The sequence below is a fragment of the Thalassophryne amazonica genome, chromosome 3, assembly GCF_902500255.1.
Source record: "Thalassophryne amazonica chromosome 3, fThaAma1.1, whole genome shotgun sequence".
NCBI lineage: Eukaryota > Metazoa > Chordata > Actinopteri > Batrachoidiformes > Batrachoididae > Thalassophryne > Thalassophryne amazonica.
Window position 1 is genome coordinate 48,251,198 of NC_047105.1, and position 19,150 is coordinate 48,270,347.

Below are 19,150 nucleotides of genomic sequence, written 5' to 3' on the forward strand. Positions count from 1 at the left end.
AGGTAAGCAGAAACCTTTTATAATTTCTGCACGATCTGGAGGAGTGAGTCGGGATTTCCGCCCAAGTTGACAGGTGATATTTTTAATTGCCTCTTACCCAAAAGAACCTGGACTAAGAAAATTGATAAGAGACTAAAAAGAAAAAAGATAAGATTGAAAATTATCAGGCCTTGTAGATAAAATGCTCAGAAGGTGTGTGTGTTCCCGGGAAAAAGAATGTCTGTGTGAGCGAAAGGTCAGGAATGTTCATGAACTCTGGTGCGGAAAAGAATGTGTGGAGAACTAACCTGGATGTTTTTTGGGGAATGCTTGGGGAATAATTGGTGTTGAAATTCGTTACTAACGTGCCGGCTGACAGCATGCGCTGTAGGGGTTAATTTAGGGGAGTATACTGACAAATAGATACAAGGTAATACAAGGTTATTTAAAGAGTTTAACAGAGACTGAAGTGAAATAAGTGAGAAAAAGAGTTTAACAGAGAATACGTGCAGAGGAAGCACAAGATAAGCGCCTGAGGGGGCGCAGTAGAAATACCGTACGTGATAAAGAGATTTAAAAGTGCAAAGTAGCACAGCTGACAGTAAGTAAAAGAGCTCAATAAAGGACGTCATTTTTTAAGAAAAGAGAAAAACTATAAAAAATAAAATAAATGAAGAGTTAGTGCAGAATACATGAGAATTAATGAAGCAGAAAATAGTGCAGTAAGGCACCAGATACACGCTTGTGGGGCGTGGGAGAAGAATAAGTAATTAAGTACACAGTAATATGAGTTTTTTATAAGAAAAGAAAAAGAGAGTATTTTCAGTGCAAAGGCACATTAAGCTCACGAGGAGCTCAGTAAGTGAAAAAAAAAAGGTAGAAGAAAGTGCAGAAAGGCACAGGATACGCACGCGAGGCGCGGTAAGGCGTAGAAATAAATGAAATATTGTATGCTCAGAAAGGAGCTTGTGAAAATAATATAGTAAGCACAGGATACGCACGCGAGACGCGGTAAGGCGTAGAAGTAAATGAAATATTGTACGCTCAGAAAGGAGCTGGTGAAAAATAATATATTAAGCACAGGATACGCACGCGAGGCGCGGTAAGGCGTAGAAGTAAATGAAATATTGTACGCTCAAAGAGGGCTTGTAAAAAAAGTAATATATGAAGTTGCTGACAGCGCCGGAGAAGCTGTCTAACGTGAAGAAGAGATACATGCTTAAACAGAACACATTGGTGTTAAGTGAATAAAAAGGTTGTTTAAAGCCGCGGAGTGAAAAGTGGCAGAAGTCTAGATAGGGATATATAGAAAGTTGTTTTTAATAATTTTTGTGTATAAAGCTGTTGAAAATTGTGTGTGGGAGAGTGGAGAGTAAGCGGGGAGGTGCAAGCAAAGCTGTGAGGGCTTGCAAACTGGCTGACATACAAGATTAATGTGAAAGAGTACGAGGGGGAGGTATTTAGACCCAACAGGAGGACTTGGGAGGTGCATGACAGGCAGAGAGGAAAGTGTGAAACAGAGACAGTGAAGAAAAAGACAGGAGAAGAGTGCTATGTAAATACAGAGAAGGTAGATATTATTTCAAAGAGAGAAAACTAATAAACAAACATAGCAGAAAAAGACGAGAAGCAGAAAGTTAAAAAATTAGAAGGAAAATAGAAAGTCGGGAGCAAAGACATTAGGAGGTGTTAGGGTTGTAAGAGGATTAAATAAATAAAGTTGGTTATAAATCAAAAGAGTTAAAGCTTAGATTATAGTGAAAAAGCTGACAGACTGATCAATGCTTGGGACAGTCATTGATGGGAGACTTAAGTGATGATGAAATAATACTCCCAGAACATTACTTGACTGACGGAGACATCGAAACCCAAGGAATCAGGACACATTTTTGGCTGGAAAGGACCTATTTTGACAGGGTAGGAGCAGAACATTGGCAGGACGAACAAGAGATCAATCAGAAATTATGGCAGATTACTAAGGTAATCAATCTGAAGCAAAAGAAAGAACAATTCCCTCTAATTAATTGGGAGCTGCTGATAAGACGTCTGTGGCATCAGGGTTTAACCCCGTGGCTGGAGCTGCTTTGTGCTGATCCTAATAAAGAACTTAGCATACCATTAAATCATTTAATAACACTGCCAGCCGATCCAGGTGAAGAACTGTTTCCTAGGTTGACTCTGACTGTGGTCCCAAGGAAGGTTCGGTGGGAAACAGGTAAATTTTCGTATATAGTTAAAGAAAAAGAAGACGGGCATAACAGTTGGAAATTTAATCCTTTTAAGGGTTTAAAATACAAAACAGGTGTTACAGCCAGCAAGTTATTGGTCTGGATCAGGACAGCCCCTGAGGGACTACCAGAACACCATAGAAACACCTCACGTAGCGTTTGTCAGGGTTACATGGGTAACTCTCAAGGTCAAGGTCGGGAAAGTACCCCGCTAGACTTAGTACTAAGAAAATATCCAGGAAAACGCACTAAGGCCAACCAATGTATGAGAAAGTGGCACAAAAGGTCACATGGGGGCAGGCAATGGCCTTTGGAGGGATCATTTGATCCCGTGATGTGTGAAGCAGTTGCGGTAGAAATACAGAAAAAAGAAATTAAAGATCAGCAGAAGAACGTAAATAACAACAAAAAACGCACTGAAGAAAAAGAAGTTTTGGCCTTGTTCAAGCAGGAAGCACAGAGGCTACAGCAGAAAAGAGAAAAAATGACAGAGGAAAGATCCAAAGAGACTAAAGCCAGTGCACCGAGCTGGGAATCAGAGCCACCCCCATATAAACGTCATGATATGGGAAAGACAGCTGGACAATTTGTATTAGGAACTCGTGAAGAGGACCAAGGCATGGATGTGGAGGGCAAATTCACACTGACACTAAAAGCTCGAGAGCCACAAGGAGACAGGTCCTCAGTCTGTCAAATGGATCATACAAGGTCTCCAAGTCCGAAAGTAAGTGGTCGCTCACCACGACCAGCAGGGGGGGCCACAAATAACAATGACACGGAGGCAGACGAGGATAAAGAGAGAGACCTGAAGGCTCCGCCTGCACATCGAGGTCCACTGAAAACCGTCCCCTCCCACCATAAGTCAGCCGACTGGACCTTCACAGGCTATAGAGGCTCCGAAGAGTGGCACAAGAGCTTCTGTGACACACTGGATCTGGCCAGAAGAGATAATGAAGAACTAGCTGAGCAACTTCGGCTAGCGAAGGAAAGAATACAAAGACATAGGGACGCCGAGGAAAGAAGAATATTACAACAATCGACGCCCAATCAAGGGAATCACATTATACAGCCACCCACCCGAAAAATTTCTGGTGAGCTCATCATTGAGAGTGCAAAAGAGGCCCGACTCAGGCAAAGACAACGATGTGTAGCCAAAGACATAGCGGCTTTAGAACAGAATATAACCGACTGGATGGACTGCCTGGAACCAGTCAGTCGCACTCGATCTGGAAGACAGTATGGAGCCCCCACAGAAGAAGAGGAGGACGAAGACCTCATATGCCCATTGGTGGTTAGAAATGGTCATCATGTGTATACCCCATGGAGCTGGACAGACATGGTGGGGCTAGCCAACAGACTGCCAGACATCACCCAAGGAGCTGGGAGATGGATAACTGCCTTAGAAGAAGGCACTGCAGGGGTAACCTTGTCTTTAGGTGACATAAAAGCCTTGCTAATGCATGTCATGGGAAAACATGACACTGAAGAATTAGCAGGAAAGGTTGGACTAACACAGATGATGGGCACTAATCAACATGATGAAGTCCCCTTTAATCGCTATAGAAACTCCATGTGGGAAGGACTGAGAAGAAAGTACCCTGAGGTCTTGGATCCCTCTAAATTGGATGATGAGGAGTGGACACCTGAAGAGTGCCCAAAGAAGTTCCTGCACCGATTCCAGAAAAGATGGGCGGAGGAAACAGGAAATGCATGGAACCATTCTCCAGCAACTGAAATCCTGTTTAAAATAACTGTAAAAAAGGCTCTACCAGATGAGGTTCAGAAAGCCCTAGATGGAGTCGTGGGACTATCAAAAATGAATTGGGCTTTATACTCTGAGCATATTTGTCACCATCTTGAAATCTACAAGAAAGAAAAACAAAAAGAAGAAGATGCAGCAAAATCCCTGACGAAAAAATTGGTGCAGATGCAGTTGGGAGAGCTAACCAAAGTCAAGAAAGAAAAAACAAAGACCCAGGCACCAATGATGACCCCTGTTCCTTCTAAGTCGGCAAGCACAGTCCCTACGGCAAACACTGCTGCCACCATACAGGCACCTGTGGTAACAGCCACACAGAGCCCCCAAGGAGCAGCAGGAAGCACTCCTACAGGAGAAGTCTCGGCACCAGTGGAGCATCACTATCACTACCATAGCACTGGCACACCCGGAAATGGACCCACCTACAGTCATGGGTGGAGAGGAGAGTCACGGAACTTTCAAGGTCAAAGAGGAGGGTGGCGAAGAGGATCTCGCCAACCTTCATTTGGAAACAGATTCCAAAACTCAGCTCCCAGGAACAGTCAAGCGGGACCGCCTATGGGACCAACACCCCCAATAGGGGATCAACCCTCTAATGAGTGTTGGAGCTGTGGACAACCTGGACATCGAATGAGAAATTGTCCGGCCCGACCTTGGGTTGGACCCTCTGCCTATTGGCAATAGGGAGGCCTAGAGAAGACAGAGGGGGAAACGGTGGCATTGGCTATTTCGATGATACCTAAGGAAGAGCCAACCGTCACCGTTAATATACAAAACAGAGATTTCCCTTTCATGGTGGATACAGGGGCAACATACTCTTGCATAGGGAAAATGGGCGCTCATCTCCCCCTCTCTGGGTCTGTAATTAAGACCATCGGCTTCTCTGGGAAAACTCAAATAATACCTTTTACACGCCCACTTCCTGTAACGATTGCAGGAAAAACAATTGAAGCACCCCTGTTATACTCACAAAATACACCTGTGAATTTGCTGGGAAGAGACATTTTATGTAAGCTACAAACCCAGATAGTGTGTACCCATCAAGGACTGCAAATACACTTTCCTGACGAAGCACTGGCTGAAGTTACAACCAGAAAATTCAAATCTTCAACTGGAATGGGAAAAATGGAAGCCCTGGGCAGAACAACACTATGAAGCAGTATGTACACCTAGTTTACCTTTACATGTCACCCTGATGTTCGATGCCAAACAAGAACAAACTGACTATGCATGCTGCTGGGATGTATTGATGAATCAACGGCTGTTTCACATAACCACCACAGAAATTTATTTAGGCCCCCAAGGGGCCGCAGCTTCTGTCAAGCTAACTTCAGCTGAACAACAATGGTATCAAGTGCCGAATGCCACGCCTCATGTGACCCTTTTAGTCTCAGAAAAGTACGAATCCCATGACCTAGGTCCAATGGTAAAGACAGCCTCAGAAGTTGAAGAATGGCAAAACATGGAAAGTCCACAAGTACATCTGTCAAAAGACCAGCAGTTTGTACGAATTAATTTAAAAGTAAATGATGAGGCTATAGCTCAAAAAGTGGAGCTCAATCCTAGACCAGAGGGACAGATGGTGTTATCGGCCCAACAAGAGAAATTGTTAGAGCAAATACCACCAGTGGTGTGGTCCAAAAGCAAAACGGATGTAGGACTAGTAAAAACAGCCTTACCAGTAAAAATAAAAGTAAAACCGGGAGCAAAACTGCCTCACCAAAGGCAGTATCCATTAAAACCTCAGGCTATTGAAGGCATAAAACCAGTAATTAAGGGACTAATGGCAGCTGGAGTTCTAATAAAAACTGCAAGCCCATGCAATACTCCTATCTATCCTATCCCTAAAAACAATACCAAAGAGTATCGGCTGGTACATGATCTGCGTCCTATCAATGCAATAATAGAAATGGATGCACCTATAGTACCTGATCTGCATACTATACTATCAAGCATCCCTGCTGGAGCAAAATGGTACACAGTAATCGATCTGTGTTCAGCCTATTTCAGTGTGCCTGTGCACCCAGACTCACAACATTTGTTTGCATTCACATTTCTGGGACAACAGCTAACGTATACACGGCTACCTCAGGGACTGAACCTGTCCCCAGCCATCTTTAACAAAGTCCTGGCTGAAGATTTACAACACCTTGACATACCCAGTACATTGGTGCAATATATGGATGATCTCCTTATTGCATCAGAGACTCAAGAACAGTGTGAAAAAGATTCATTAATTGTATTGCATGCATTGGCAGATGGAGGTCATAAAGTAAGTAAGGACAAATTGCAGTTCTGCAAACAACAAGTAGAATACTTGGGAAGACAGTTGTGTGGGACCACGCGATGTATAGCCCCAAGCCAAGTGGAGGCTATAATCAAGGCTCCCAAACCCCAAACAGTGGGACAGATGCTTTCATTCCTTGGGATGGCAGGGTACAGTCGGCCGTGGATTTGTGATTATGCTATAAAAACTGCACCTTTGCGTGCCATGATTAGAGCAGTGGGGCAAACAAGCAATGCAGCTCTCCTCGTCTGGACAGATCAGGCAACGGGAGCTTTTGAGGCCCTAAAAACAGACATGCAATCTGCTCCCGCGTTAGGTAACCCAGATTATGGGAAACCTTTCCATTTGTATGTTACTGAAAAAACTGGATATGCTTGTGCTGTACTAATGCAGGAAACAAATGAAGGAAAACAACCATTGGCCTATTATAGTACAAAGCTTGACAACATTGAAACAGGATTGCCACCATGCTATCAGGGTCTAGCAGCAGCTGCTTTTGCATTTCAAAAAGCATCATCCATAATCATGGGACATGCAGTAACGTTGTACACGTCGCATCAGTTACATGCCCTGCTAACCAGTCAACGTTTTGTCTTAACACAAGCTAGACGCACTGGATATGAAGTTGTGTTGTCCGCTCCAGAAATAACAATACAACGTTGTCACACGGTGAATCCTGCCACCAAATTGACCACACCGTTAGATGGTACTCCACATAACTGTGTGGCAGAGACAGAGAAATTTTTGAGAGCCAGAGAACATTTGTATAATCACGCCATAGATGCAGATCTAACCCTGTTCGTGGATGGCTCATGCTTTCGGGATGCCGCGGGATTGCATGCGGGTATGGGGATTGTTAAACTAAACACGGATGGCGAGACCTTTGAATTACTGGAGTCCCAAGGAATTGATCAGCCTTGTTCAGCCCAACTGGCAGAAATCAAAGCCTTAACTATGGCTTGCCAGATAGCTAAAGATCAACGTGTTAATATCTACACAGACTCAGCCTACGCTTATGGCGTATGTCATGTACATGCAAACATTTGGAAACAAAGGGGATTCCTGAGAGCAGATGGCACCCCTGTCACTCATGGAGAAGCGATTTCCCAACTGTTACAAGCTCTCCAATTACCGTCTGAGGTAGCCATCATTAAATGTGCAGGTCATCAAAAGAATAATAACATCATAGCTCAAGGTAACAACCTAGCAGATGACGCAGCGCGCAAAGGAGCACAAGGAGAAAATATGTTTCCCCTGCTAACCATCCAAGATTGTGCCCCACTGGTTTCACTTGACGCACTGATAGTGGCTCAAAGTAGGGCCAGTGGAGAAGAAAAACGAATGTGGGTTAAACGAGGCGCTATTGAGACACGCAGTCAGGGGCCAGCAGACAAGCTGTGGCGCAGTAGTCATGGACATTTTGTGTTACCCACCAATTTATTACGACATGCAATCATTTGGGCCCACGGACCCGATCATTGTTCGCGAGTCCAAATTATGAACAAACTAAAAGCTGTCTGGTGGTCACCATATATGGCAGCAACAGTGGACCGTTTGTTGAATGAGTGTGAGGTATGTGCACAGTACAATGTCCGGAAATCATTCACAGCCCCTTTAGCCCACATTCCGGTCCCTGATGGGCCATTCAGACATCTTATGATGGATTTCATAGACATGGGAGCTGAAAATCGAGTTAAACGAATGAGATATGTTTTGGTAGTGATATGCAGATTCAGCCGATGGATTGAGGCAGTAGCCTCTGCAAATCAAGACCATAAAACGGTAGCCAAATTCTTGTGCCGAGACGTCTTTCCAAGATTTGGCATTCCAGATACTATCTCATCTGACAACGGTAGGGCTTTTGTAGCCAAGGTTACACAAGAAACATTCAAACAATTGGGTATCAAACAGAAGTTTGGGTGTGTTTATCACCCCCAATCAAATGGGGCGGTGGAACGGGCTAATGGCATTTTAAAGAACAAACTAGCAAAAATCATAGCAGACAGCAATGGCAAACTAACCTGGCTGGATGCGTTGCCGCTTGCTTTATTGTCAATGCGCTCACAAACTAACCGACTAACCCATTTGACACCATTTGAAGCTCTTACAGGTCGGCCGATGCCTATTCCATACCTGAGAGGACCCTACGAAGGACCATCGCTGGAGCAGCTACAAGACGAATGGCATAATTATCTGAGACAGTTAACCCAAATACACAAAACTATCTTTTTGCAGGTCAAAGGTGCTACAGAAGACAGAGAAGCAGAGATTCCACTCGAAAATCAGAGCATCCAGCCTGGTGATCTGGTTTACGTCAAGGTGTTCAAAAAGAAGTGGGACAGGCCCCCGCCGAGAAGGTCCTTTTAAAGTTATTCTTGCCTCACGTACAGCAGTCAAAGTAGACGGTAAGGACACTTGGTTTCATTTAAACCACTGCTGTAGGGTTGGTGGCCCAGCGCCCCTGCGGCCTCGGCAAGCTCGTCTTGGCAGAGCCGCCGGGCCAAGGGGGGAAGCAGGAGAAGCCAGAGACCCTACAGCAGCACCGAGGGACGGCCACGCCTCCCTGCAGCCAGAAGAAGCACCGAGGGAAGGCCACGCCTCCCTGCAGCCAGGCGAACACTGGCCAAGGCGCTCACAGAGACTGATTGAACAAAGACGACGCACAGCTTCAGAGAGTAGTGGATCCCTGCCAGATAGAACAGCGACAGACTCAGATGCAGACTCAGAAACAACTGGAGACGCAGGCCAACAGACAGACAGAAATACAGACCGACAGATAGACAGGCCACAGGAGACATCAGACTCGGACAGCAACTCAGTAGATTTACCGACAGAAGAACCGCAGGAAGTACAACCCAGACAAAGCACAGATACACCACACATCCCTAGTGACAGCTCATCTAGTGACGGCTCACTTAGTAGCACATCTAGTAGCACATCTCAACAGTCATCAGAGCAATGATTAAGGAATTATTCAAGGGATTGACAATACTACTGGTGGTCAGTATGGGAGAAAATAGACATCCAAAACATACAACGGACTGTGCCGTGGCCATGGCCGCAATAGCAGCTAAACAAGGCATTCTAAACACAGGAAAAACATATAATTTGGTATACATTAAATCAAAAGCCTACAAGAACATAGGAATACAGGGAAAGCTGGGGGATTACATATTAGGCGAAGCCATTAGCATCAAATGTGAAGAGGAGGGAACACTCAACATAGAGGTAATTTGTGATAAAAGAGGATGCAGGGAAACCAAGCAAGACGTAACTGTTACAGTACATGAAGCCACAAAATGGGTAAAAATCAAACCAAGGAAAATGAGGACAATTAGAAGCCTAGAAACAAGCAGTCACTTAGGGAGATGGGATCCCAGTACAGACCTAGCCCGCACACAAGGGTTGAAGACCAATTTATTTTACCAATGGTTGAAATTTTCGGCTAGGCAGATCAGTGAAAAGCCTTGCATAGCCTGTCACCGGAAAGGTGTGATACCTCAGGCTAAACCCCTACCTGATATCAACAACTGTTATAGGAGTCCCCAACATAACTCAGACCAAGCAGAATGCTATACACAATGTGTTATGAAAATGGCAGTAGGTGATGAAAAATATGCTGCCGACAGTAAACTTTGTCCAGTGCCCCTAAGTACAGAAGGAACCGTTCCACCTATGATTAAAATAGAGAAAGGGATGATACACCCATTCTGTATAGCTAAAGGCTTAGTAGCACAATACATAAGCGATTGGCAGGTAGGGACGACCCAGCCAAAACACCACATACAGTGTATGCAAAAGCAGCAAGAATACAAACCGGCCAAAACAGCATGGAACATTACCGTCTGTCACACCCTGCCAGCAGCAGGCATACAGTGTGAACAAATAGTACCGGCCACAGGGGGGTCTGTAATTGGACTGAATCTCACCCATGCTTCATGGGTATCTACTCCAAATTTAGCTAAGGGAACGGTACCCTTAGCTGACATCTTTTGGATATGCGGACAAAAAAGGAAACTCCTGTCATCGCTGTCCCCGAATTGGAAAGGCCTTTGTGCTCCTGTGATGCTCACAGGAGCAATAACAGTAATTGAAATGCCGAATTCAATACAACCCATGCCACAGAAACTTCGTAAGAAAAGAGGAATAATGACGTTTAAAACAGACTACAACATCACAGTAAGAAACGGGATACCAGAAGGGATACCCCGACAGTTAGAAGCCATAGACAGTAGCAGAGTTAAAGCAGATGAAGATGCGGATAAATGGGGATGGGCATTGGCTCTGTTCGGGGTTACTCCAAAAATCCGTTCTAGGTTCCAGGAGGTGCAGTGGATTAATTACTTGTGGTATAATCAGCAAAGATACCTGAACTGGACATTGGCAGCAGTAGGAGCCTTAACCGAACAACTGCACGCCACCTCGCTAATGACAATGCAAAATAGATTAGCTATCGAGATGATGATGGCTGATGAACAAGGAGTTTGTATTATGATCAAAGCCACCGAATGTTGCACAGCTATTCCCATGCGTACAGGGGAAGACGGAAATTTGACAGAGCTCTTAATCACACTTGAAGAGATGCAACAGGAACTGTTAAGTAACTCCATAGGAGGGAGAAGTGAAAGACTGGTCATGGAAAGACTGGTTATACCAGATAGGTGTAATCTTGGCACTAACAGGGGTGGCGGTCTTGCTGGTAATATGTTGTGGTATTCCCTTGATAAAATTTCTGGTCAATAAATCGATTTCATCCACAGTAGGACAGCTCCCACTGTTAGCCATCCGAGCCCTAGAAGAAAGCACAAACGAAACAGACAGAGAACCAGAATATATGGAAATGGATGAAATACCAATTATCCTCCCCGACAGCCCCCAGCTCCCTAATATTGTGGCGTATACCCCAGATAGGGAGGACTGGGATGGACCGTGCTTGGTGATATTGTAGACGAGGAAGAAGACATGCACGCACATTTACATTCACACACATGCACCCACAAAAATGAGGGATAGGATAGACAATATCTGAAAGAATGACATGGAGCTGTAATAATGAACGTATATGTATATTACTAGGACACAGGAGTATGGCTGAGAGACCAGACTCCCCTGATCAGGGACCTATGCCTGATCTGCCTCTATCAAGTCTGATTGGACTCTCAGAACTGTTTGGAGAAGAGGATATACAGGAGGGATGGTCGAGACATGATTGGTCGCCACAGCCGCCTTCCATCCAGCAGCTAAACCAGTTGGCAACAGAAGGATCTTCATCGTTCCAGCACCTGGCGATGACGGCTTCACAGAATCTGCCTGCAGCAAGAGTCGGCCCGAGGACTCCACCATCACCTGAAGGACCCTTTGGACTCCGGAACACACCCCTTCCGCAGATGCCATGGAGACAGTCACATGTGCCAGTGGCAACGATACCCTCCAGGGGAGGCAGCCAAGGTCGGCCATATGCAGCAACTGCCCGAGTGCATCCTAGACCCAATTCACTGCTAGGACCTGTCCCCAGCTTTCCACCCCCAAGGCAGGAGAGATATTCTGATCAGCCCAGTACCTCTGGAGGAGGATCAGCAGGGGTGGACCTTAGTCGAACTCACCCACCAGGACAGAGGGGAGCTTTGTACAGGCTATTAAATGCCCAGAGTGTCCCAACCACTTGCCTGTGCGACATCAACAATACTCCCCCCACACACGAAATGCCTTCCCCCTTGTACTTCCTGTCCCCTGGACTGCACAACCTTAATCTGGTCATGGTCACCCCACTGGACATGGCAATCTTGGTTCGAGAGCTTTGTCTTCCACAAGAGTCTGTTCCAAAAACCTTGGAGCAGCTCCTGCCCCTCACAAATCACATTCCCCATGAGCTATTTGAGGAAATCATGCCACAACTAAGTCAGACAGCTGCATACCTGTTCAGGATACACCGTGACAATGCCAACATCTCTTGTGCTCAGGAGGGCCTCCATACTCAACTGTGTGGTCTTCAGTCTAGTATGGACATGCTAGCCAGCATGATGGAGCATATGGAAAGGGAGCAGCTAGGACTGGCCACCACCACCCTGAATGTGGGCAAGAATTCTCTGGGGGCCCTGTACAACCTGGCCAAGCAGCACAAGGAGCTGGAAAGATCCATCAGAGAACTGCACAACTGTCTGAAAGCCAGAATTCCTGATCCTTCCCCCACTACCCCTGAAAGGCCAACCTCCCCATGTTCCCCAACTTCTCCCAAAACTTCAGATGCTGAGTAAATGCTGAGGAGCGCGGACTGACGTAATGGCACTGAACACGGACTATGATCTTGGTTCTTGAGTTTGAATTGCGGACTGGTTTCAGAAATCTGAGTGTAAATAAAAACAAAGAAGGATATATGTTAGTAACGAAAGTTGGGTAAATGTCTGTCCTTACCATCATCTGCATAACACAGATAAAGCTAAATGCATACACATAGATATCACATTGCAAAGTTATAAAAAGGGGACCCTTACACGGCGTGTTTGTAGATTTAGTAGTAAAGATGCACCATAGGGACCCCTTTTTCTTAAATTATAGCATGCCTCAAGAGACATGCATCGCCTAAATTTGGCGTCTGGCCAAAAAGGGCATTAGAAAACAAGCTGAAAAAGAAAAAAAACAAAGTGGAGAATGTTGAGAAATGGCCTATAATGAAAACCATTATATGATTGACTAAGGCAAATGACTTAAGGACGGACATGAAGGGAAACCATTTATTGTGTTTATCATTTAACTAGACATAGCTGCGCTAACCTTAGAATAGTTTCTTGATTGGTTGACTAAATAGTGGTAACGTAGGGGTTATTTGATGCATTTAAATAATAAATGTGTGACGCTTTAACAAAATAATATGTAGAACCAAGTATAATGGGTTGGAGCCTCTGGTTGAGTGAGTCAATAGATGCCAGAAGATGATTGGTTGCACTGATGTCAATGTAAAGCCTTTACTTTGCCATGATTAAGAAGTTGCTGTAACTTGTTTTATGTGGCCATTTTAAGTGCCTTGAATTACACCAAAACTCAATGTTTGAATGTCACCTTGCGTTGATATAATCCAGCTAATTGCTCACCTTGTGCCTTAGTATGTAGGTTCACCTGCACTGCAATATATTTACCGTGTGAAGTATCACTGATATTCATATCCGCACCAGAGTTATCAGTAAGTCGAGTGATGTGTTTTTCTTTCTTTTTTATTGCAATGCACAAATGAGGATGTCTTGTCAGTAAACAACCCAAGAGTATAATTGATGTAATGGGACTCTTTCGAGTCCCAGAGGAGGGACTGTAGAAGAATTTTTAGGTCCATATTTGAACTGTGATGAACTATCAAGTGTCCTGATCCGAACTGTATGTCCTCTGGTTGAACTAGCAGGTGTTCAACCCAAAAAAAGGGCTCTATTAGTCATTCAGTCTGTCAGGGGCTTTCTAAGGCCTCTTAGGTGCTTTCCCGCAGGCCACGTGCAGGGGCCTCAGGCCAGCTGCACGTGTGACTGAGGCCACGTGCGGGGGGGGCCTCAGGCCAGCTGCACCTGTGGCTGAAGGTCTTTTAAAAAAAATCAGTTGTAAATCCTTCACGTTTTAATGGGAGCGTTTGTCACATTGAAATAATGGCCTAACACCTGCTTAGGGTTCACTAGAGGACGCTTCCAATAGAAAACCATGTCTTAGGAATGAAATAAATAAAAAAGTTGAAGGAGGAGCGATGCCCGCGGGTCTCCAATAAATAGACGAGCGCGGTTGTCATATTCAGTCTCTCTAGAGGACTCAGTTTGTCTAAGCTCTGTGTCGAAGGCTTAAATAAACTTAAAAACTCTGTGCATTTTATCTTGCTTAAGGCTGAATTATTCTAAAGTGTTGTGTCCTTCTCTAGCATATCACTTGCAATTAGTTTGTGTTATCTAAAAGACGACATCCGGAGAAGACCAAAAAGACGAGCCGCGACAATGAGCACAGTAACAGAGGTACAAATTAAAGTTCAGCTCTGACACTCACTGATTTGAGGAAAGTGGGACTGGAGTCATTTCTGTGACTAAAAGACCAACTGTTTATTTTTTCACACCGTGCTCAGACTTAGACCCGCATCCTGGACGTGCACCTGAAAAATCAGACACAAAAGGCTGTGATATGACACTTTTCTGGTTTTACTCCTTTGTTTGTCATCATATTATAATAGTTTTTACAGTGCGCACGCTGATTAAAATGGATCAGAAAAGTCCACACATTTACAGCACAAATTTGGTAAAAGAGGAAAATGTACAGCTTACCTTTGATTTGGAGGTGATGATTGTAGAAAGAAAAGCTTATTGAGGGTCAAATTAGTCCAGAATAAAGCATAATCCAGAGACGGAGAACTTTAAAACTATCACGCACGTCATTGCATAACATGGAGTTACAGCTGTGCAACTGCATCAGACTTTAAATTAAGTAAATAAATCATCTTAACTTGGAAATTTATGTAAATTTGATGGCTTAACTATTTTTATATTTATTTTGATAGCACCTGAATCTGGATGTGTTGTTGTATGTGGTTAAATGACTTTAAAAAAATGTTGAAAACATAAAAGTTTCATTCAGTAGCTCAACACAGTTGGAACCAAAATGGCGCCACATTCTGAGTTGACGCCACTTTCTCAATTAAGGCGCTCTACCACACGGTATATATACAGGTATATTATACAGTTGTTATATGAAACCTTGCGATTACATTATGATGACAAGTAACAGAGAACATTTGAAATGTCTGTGGCTAAAAAAGTGAACATCCTTGCTGAATCATGGTCTGGTACAACTGTGTCTAGCTGAAATCATCAAACCATCCCACATGGCACCAACTACCATGCCACATTCAAAGTCACTTAACCCTCTGGAGTCAAATGACGCGCCCTGGCGTAAAAGTGACATGACCTACAGCAGTGATTCTCAACCGGGGTGCCGCGGATCGTCAGGGGTGCCGTGGGTATTTTTCATATTCACGATTATTTTTCATATTGGCGATTACCGTGAATTATTTATTTTATCCACAAAGCATAAAACGACTCAGAATCTGACGTCATTGTGCTGCAGCCTCGCTCTCGTCTTAAGGCGGGACAATAACAAGGAGGCTGACGGCCGATTAAAACAGTGCCGTCTCCTTCAAAAGCCGTCTAAAATGCGGAGCTGTCGGTGTGTGTCTGTGCCTGTGTGTGCACGCGCGCGGAGTTAACAGGCTGCAGACTGCGAGGGAGGGGGTGGGTCAGGGAGGGGAGGGGGTGGGTGAGGGAGATTCCTGAATGCAGGCGCGACACGTTCAGTGCGCAGCGAGCGCGGAGCAGAAAGAGGATTTTAAATGGAGTGAACATGTTAACAAAACGAAAACGTGAAGCTGCTTTTACTTCTCTCTGAACTTTCTCTAAAGGTGTGATTCTGCCGTTACCGTCCTGTTCACACCATGTGCGCGTCGTATGCTGAATTTATGAGATCATGAGATGAAATAAACGGTCAAATATCTTTAAAAACATATTTAAAAAATGAGAATATATGAATGAACTGAGATACACAAAAAAAAAATGTTCAGACGCACAGATCACAAAAAGCAGGTGAGAACTCTGAACTTTAACAGCTGTTATTTTCCAAAGGTATTTATTTGTTCAGTCTTGAGCTTAATGTAGTGTTTAAGCACAAAACGTGACTGATGAGGAGAAACAATTTCAGAAATGCAACAGAAACAACCACAAATCAGAAAAAGTTGGGACTGTATGTAAAATGAAGATAAAAATAAAAATGTTGCACCATTCCCAGTTTCTCCACTCACAGAAGCCAAACGTTCTTCCAGAGTTGTGTAATTATACTACAATAGTAGAATATAAAGAAGGGGGGAAAAAAGAAAAAAAATAGACAATATATTCGTCAATCGCAATTATTTGTCTGACAATTAATCGTCTCCAGAAATTTCTAATCGTGACAGCCCTACTTGAGATCAGAGCGCAAAATGCTTGAGGATTTTCGAAATGCGATGTTTTCTGTATCGATTTTCTATTGCGATAATTGGGTTTTGCGCAAAACCAGAGGTAATAGCATTATAATATTATTTTAGTTGGTGGTGTGCCGCAGGATTTTGTAAATATAAAAAGGGTGCCGCGACTCAAAAAAGGTTGAAAAACACTGACCTACAGTAGTGTTCAGAATAATAGTAGTAGTGCTATGTGACTAAAAAGATTAATCCAGGTTTTGAGTATATTTCTTATTGTTACATGGGAAACAAGGTACCAGTAGATTCAGTAGATTCTCACAAATCCAACAAGACCAAGCATTCATGATATGCACACTCTTAAGGCTATGAAATTGGGCTATTAGTAAAAAAAAAAAGTAGAAACACGCCCCAGCGCTGACTGCTGGAACACAGAGTCCAGCAGTAAGCAGATTTCAGCCTCGGAGAACACCAGGAGTCTAGGTTGATACATTTTCCACCCAAAGTCCAAAAGACCTTTTTCTTTTGTTTTTGCAACTGACCCAATTAGAACAATTTGCACCAACACCAATAAAATTGCTGCAAAAACAAGGCATTAGGAAAAAAATACAACCTTCTGGACTTCTGATATGCATGTCGTTGGTGTCACTGCCAAGTCTCCAGGAGTACTGTAAACAAAATAATATTTTGTCTGTGCCCTTTCCAGTGAAAGTAATGTCCAGAGACAGATTTAGATCAATATTCTGGAACATCCACCTAAGTGAGCCAGATGAGGATGTACAAAATGATAGAAAAAAGGGAACGCCAGGTCATGACAAACTGTTTTGAGTCAGGCTTCTTTATGATGACATCCTCGGTGCCTGCAGAGGGGAGAGGAGGGAGCTGGCAGTGGATGAAAGGATGATGGTGATGAAGGCAAAAACCTGAATGACTCAATATTTGAAAGACAAGCCAACAAAATGGGGCATGAAACTTTTTGTGTTGGCTCTTTCAAGTAATGGCTACACACTCAAGTTCACCACTTACACTGGCAAGACTGTGACCACAAGTAAGCACGGGCTATCGTATGATGTGGTCATGAACCTGATTCAACCATCCTCGCTTGGTACTGGGTACCACATTTACATGGACAATTGTTACATGAGTCCCAAACTGTTCATGGATCTGGCTAACACGAAGTTTGGGGCATGTGGCACATACAGGGAGAACAGACAAGGATGCCCCAGAGGGAGGGCAAATGCTGTCACAAAAAAATCTGAAAGAGGAGCTATACGATGGATAAGAGAGGGGCCTCTGATGTTTGTAAAGTGGATGGACACATGGGAGGTGTCTGTGTGTTCCACCATACATCATGCGTTTTTGGGTGAGACAGTGCGGAGAAGGGTGAGGGATGCAAAGGATGAATGCTGGACGGTGAAAGACATTCCCTGTCCTACCCCAGTGTTGGCTTATAATAAAAACATGGGTGGAGTCGACCTATCTGACCAGCAGTGGTGGACACAGTTCCGATAATCCGATAACCATCGAAGATAAAGTTTTCATTATCGGATTATCTTTTCAGATAACTTTGAAAACCATTATTAGACTAATTATTTTCTGATAAATTTTTGTCCAATAACTTTTAGACCGTTAACGTGGCAAACAAAAGTGAACAGATGTGTAGTTCTACCCTCTGCAAACAGAGGAGAGCTGTTTCTAGAAGAAACGCCTCTATCCTCTGCAGACAAAGGAGAACTAGTCACCAAAAAAAGAGAAAGAAACTTCTTCTTTTTTTTTTAACCCCATACTGACACACGGGCAATATCACCCAAGTCATCCAGAGGCATACATTTTTAACTTATGGTTCAAATTTTAACCAAACTTATTTCGGACAAGTTATTTAAATTAACGTCACTTCTGAAGTTTTATAAAGTGAAAATATCAGATATATGTTTTAGTTTTAAAGTAATGCGCTAATTTTTAAGGTTTTAGTGTGGGGCATGCTGTGTCCTGGTGCATTATGGGATAGGGTAATCTCAGTACGGTAATCTCAGTACGTTCACAACAGGAGAAATGCATTTCAGACACTTGATCAGGACAACAGCATTAAACTCTAGTGCCTAAAACTCACGTGAATATATTCTCTGGGTTTATAGACATTGTTATTGTGTTTGTTTGCGTTTATTAAATTACACGCATCTTAAATGTAGCAAGTAGCAACGCAGATTATCTGGAATTTTGTGTTTGCAAGTTTTCAAGGTCTCTACTACCATCTACTGGCCAGTGGTGTTCATGGCATTGCTCAGACTGAAGCTGGGCAGACATTTTCAAACCACACGTCAGGCTCGTGTTTCCAGAAGCAAAAACAGAAGCTTTTTTTCAAACTTAATTTACAAAAACTGCACTTTAACCGTTGCACATGGACAACACCATCAACAGCGGAACATAAAACTATTTTTATATTGTGTCTAAAACGCTCATGAATATATTCTCTGGGTTTATAGACATTGTTATTGCGTTTGTTTTATGTAAACATGTGAGAATCACAGGCTGTCTCTCTGTTATTTTCAATGGGAGCTGCTGTGAGCTACGCTCGCTTCCTGATCATGTCGTTCTGGGGGAAAGTGAAGTTTGCTCTTTACCATCTTGATTGTTGCTCTTTACAACACTGTTTGTCCTCTTTGTTCCAGACTAATATATATAAAATGTCTGAAATTTGGTTTGGGTTTATTAAATTCCACGCAGATTAAACGTAGCAGACACGGATTATTTGTTATAATTGTTTTAGCAAGTTTTCAGGGTATCATGCATGCAGTTTCTTATTAACGTGATGAAAAGCATAAAAAATTAAATATTTGTAGTATATTATTAATTTACAAATGTCATCATGTGGATTCTCTATATGTTGTTTGACTGCAGCGACTCTCTGGCGCGCAAGGGATTATGGGATACGT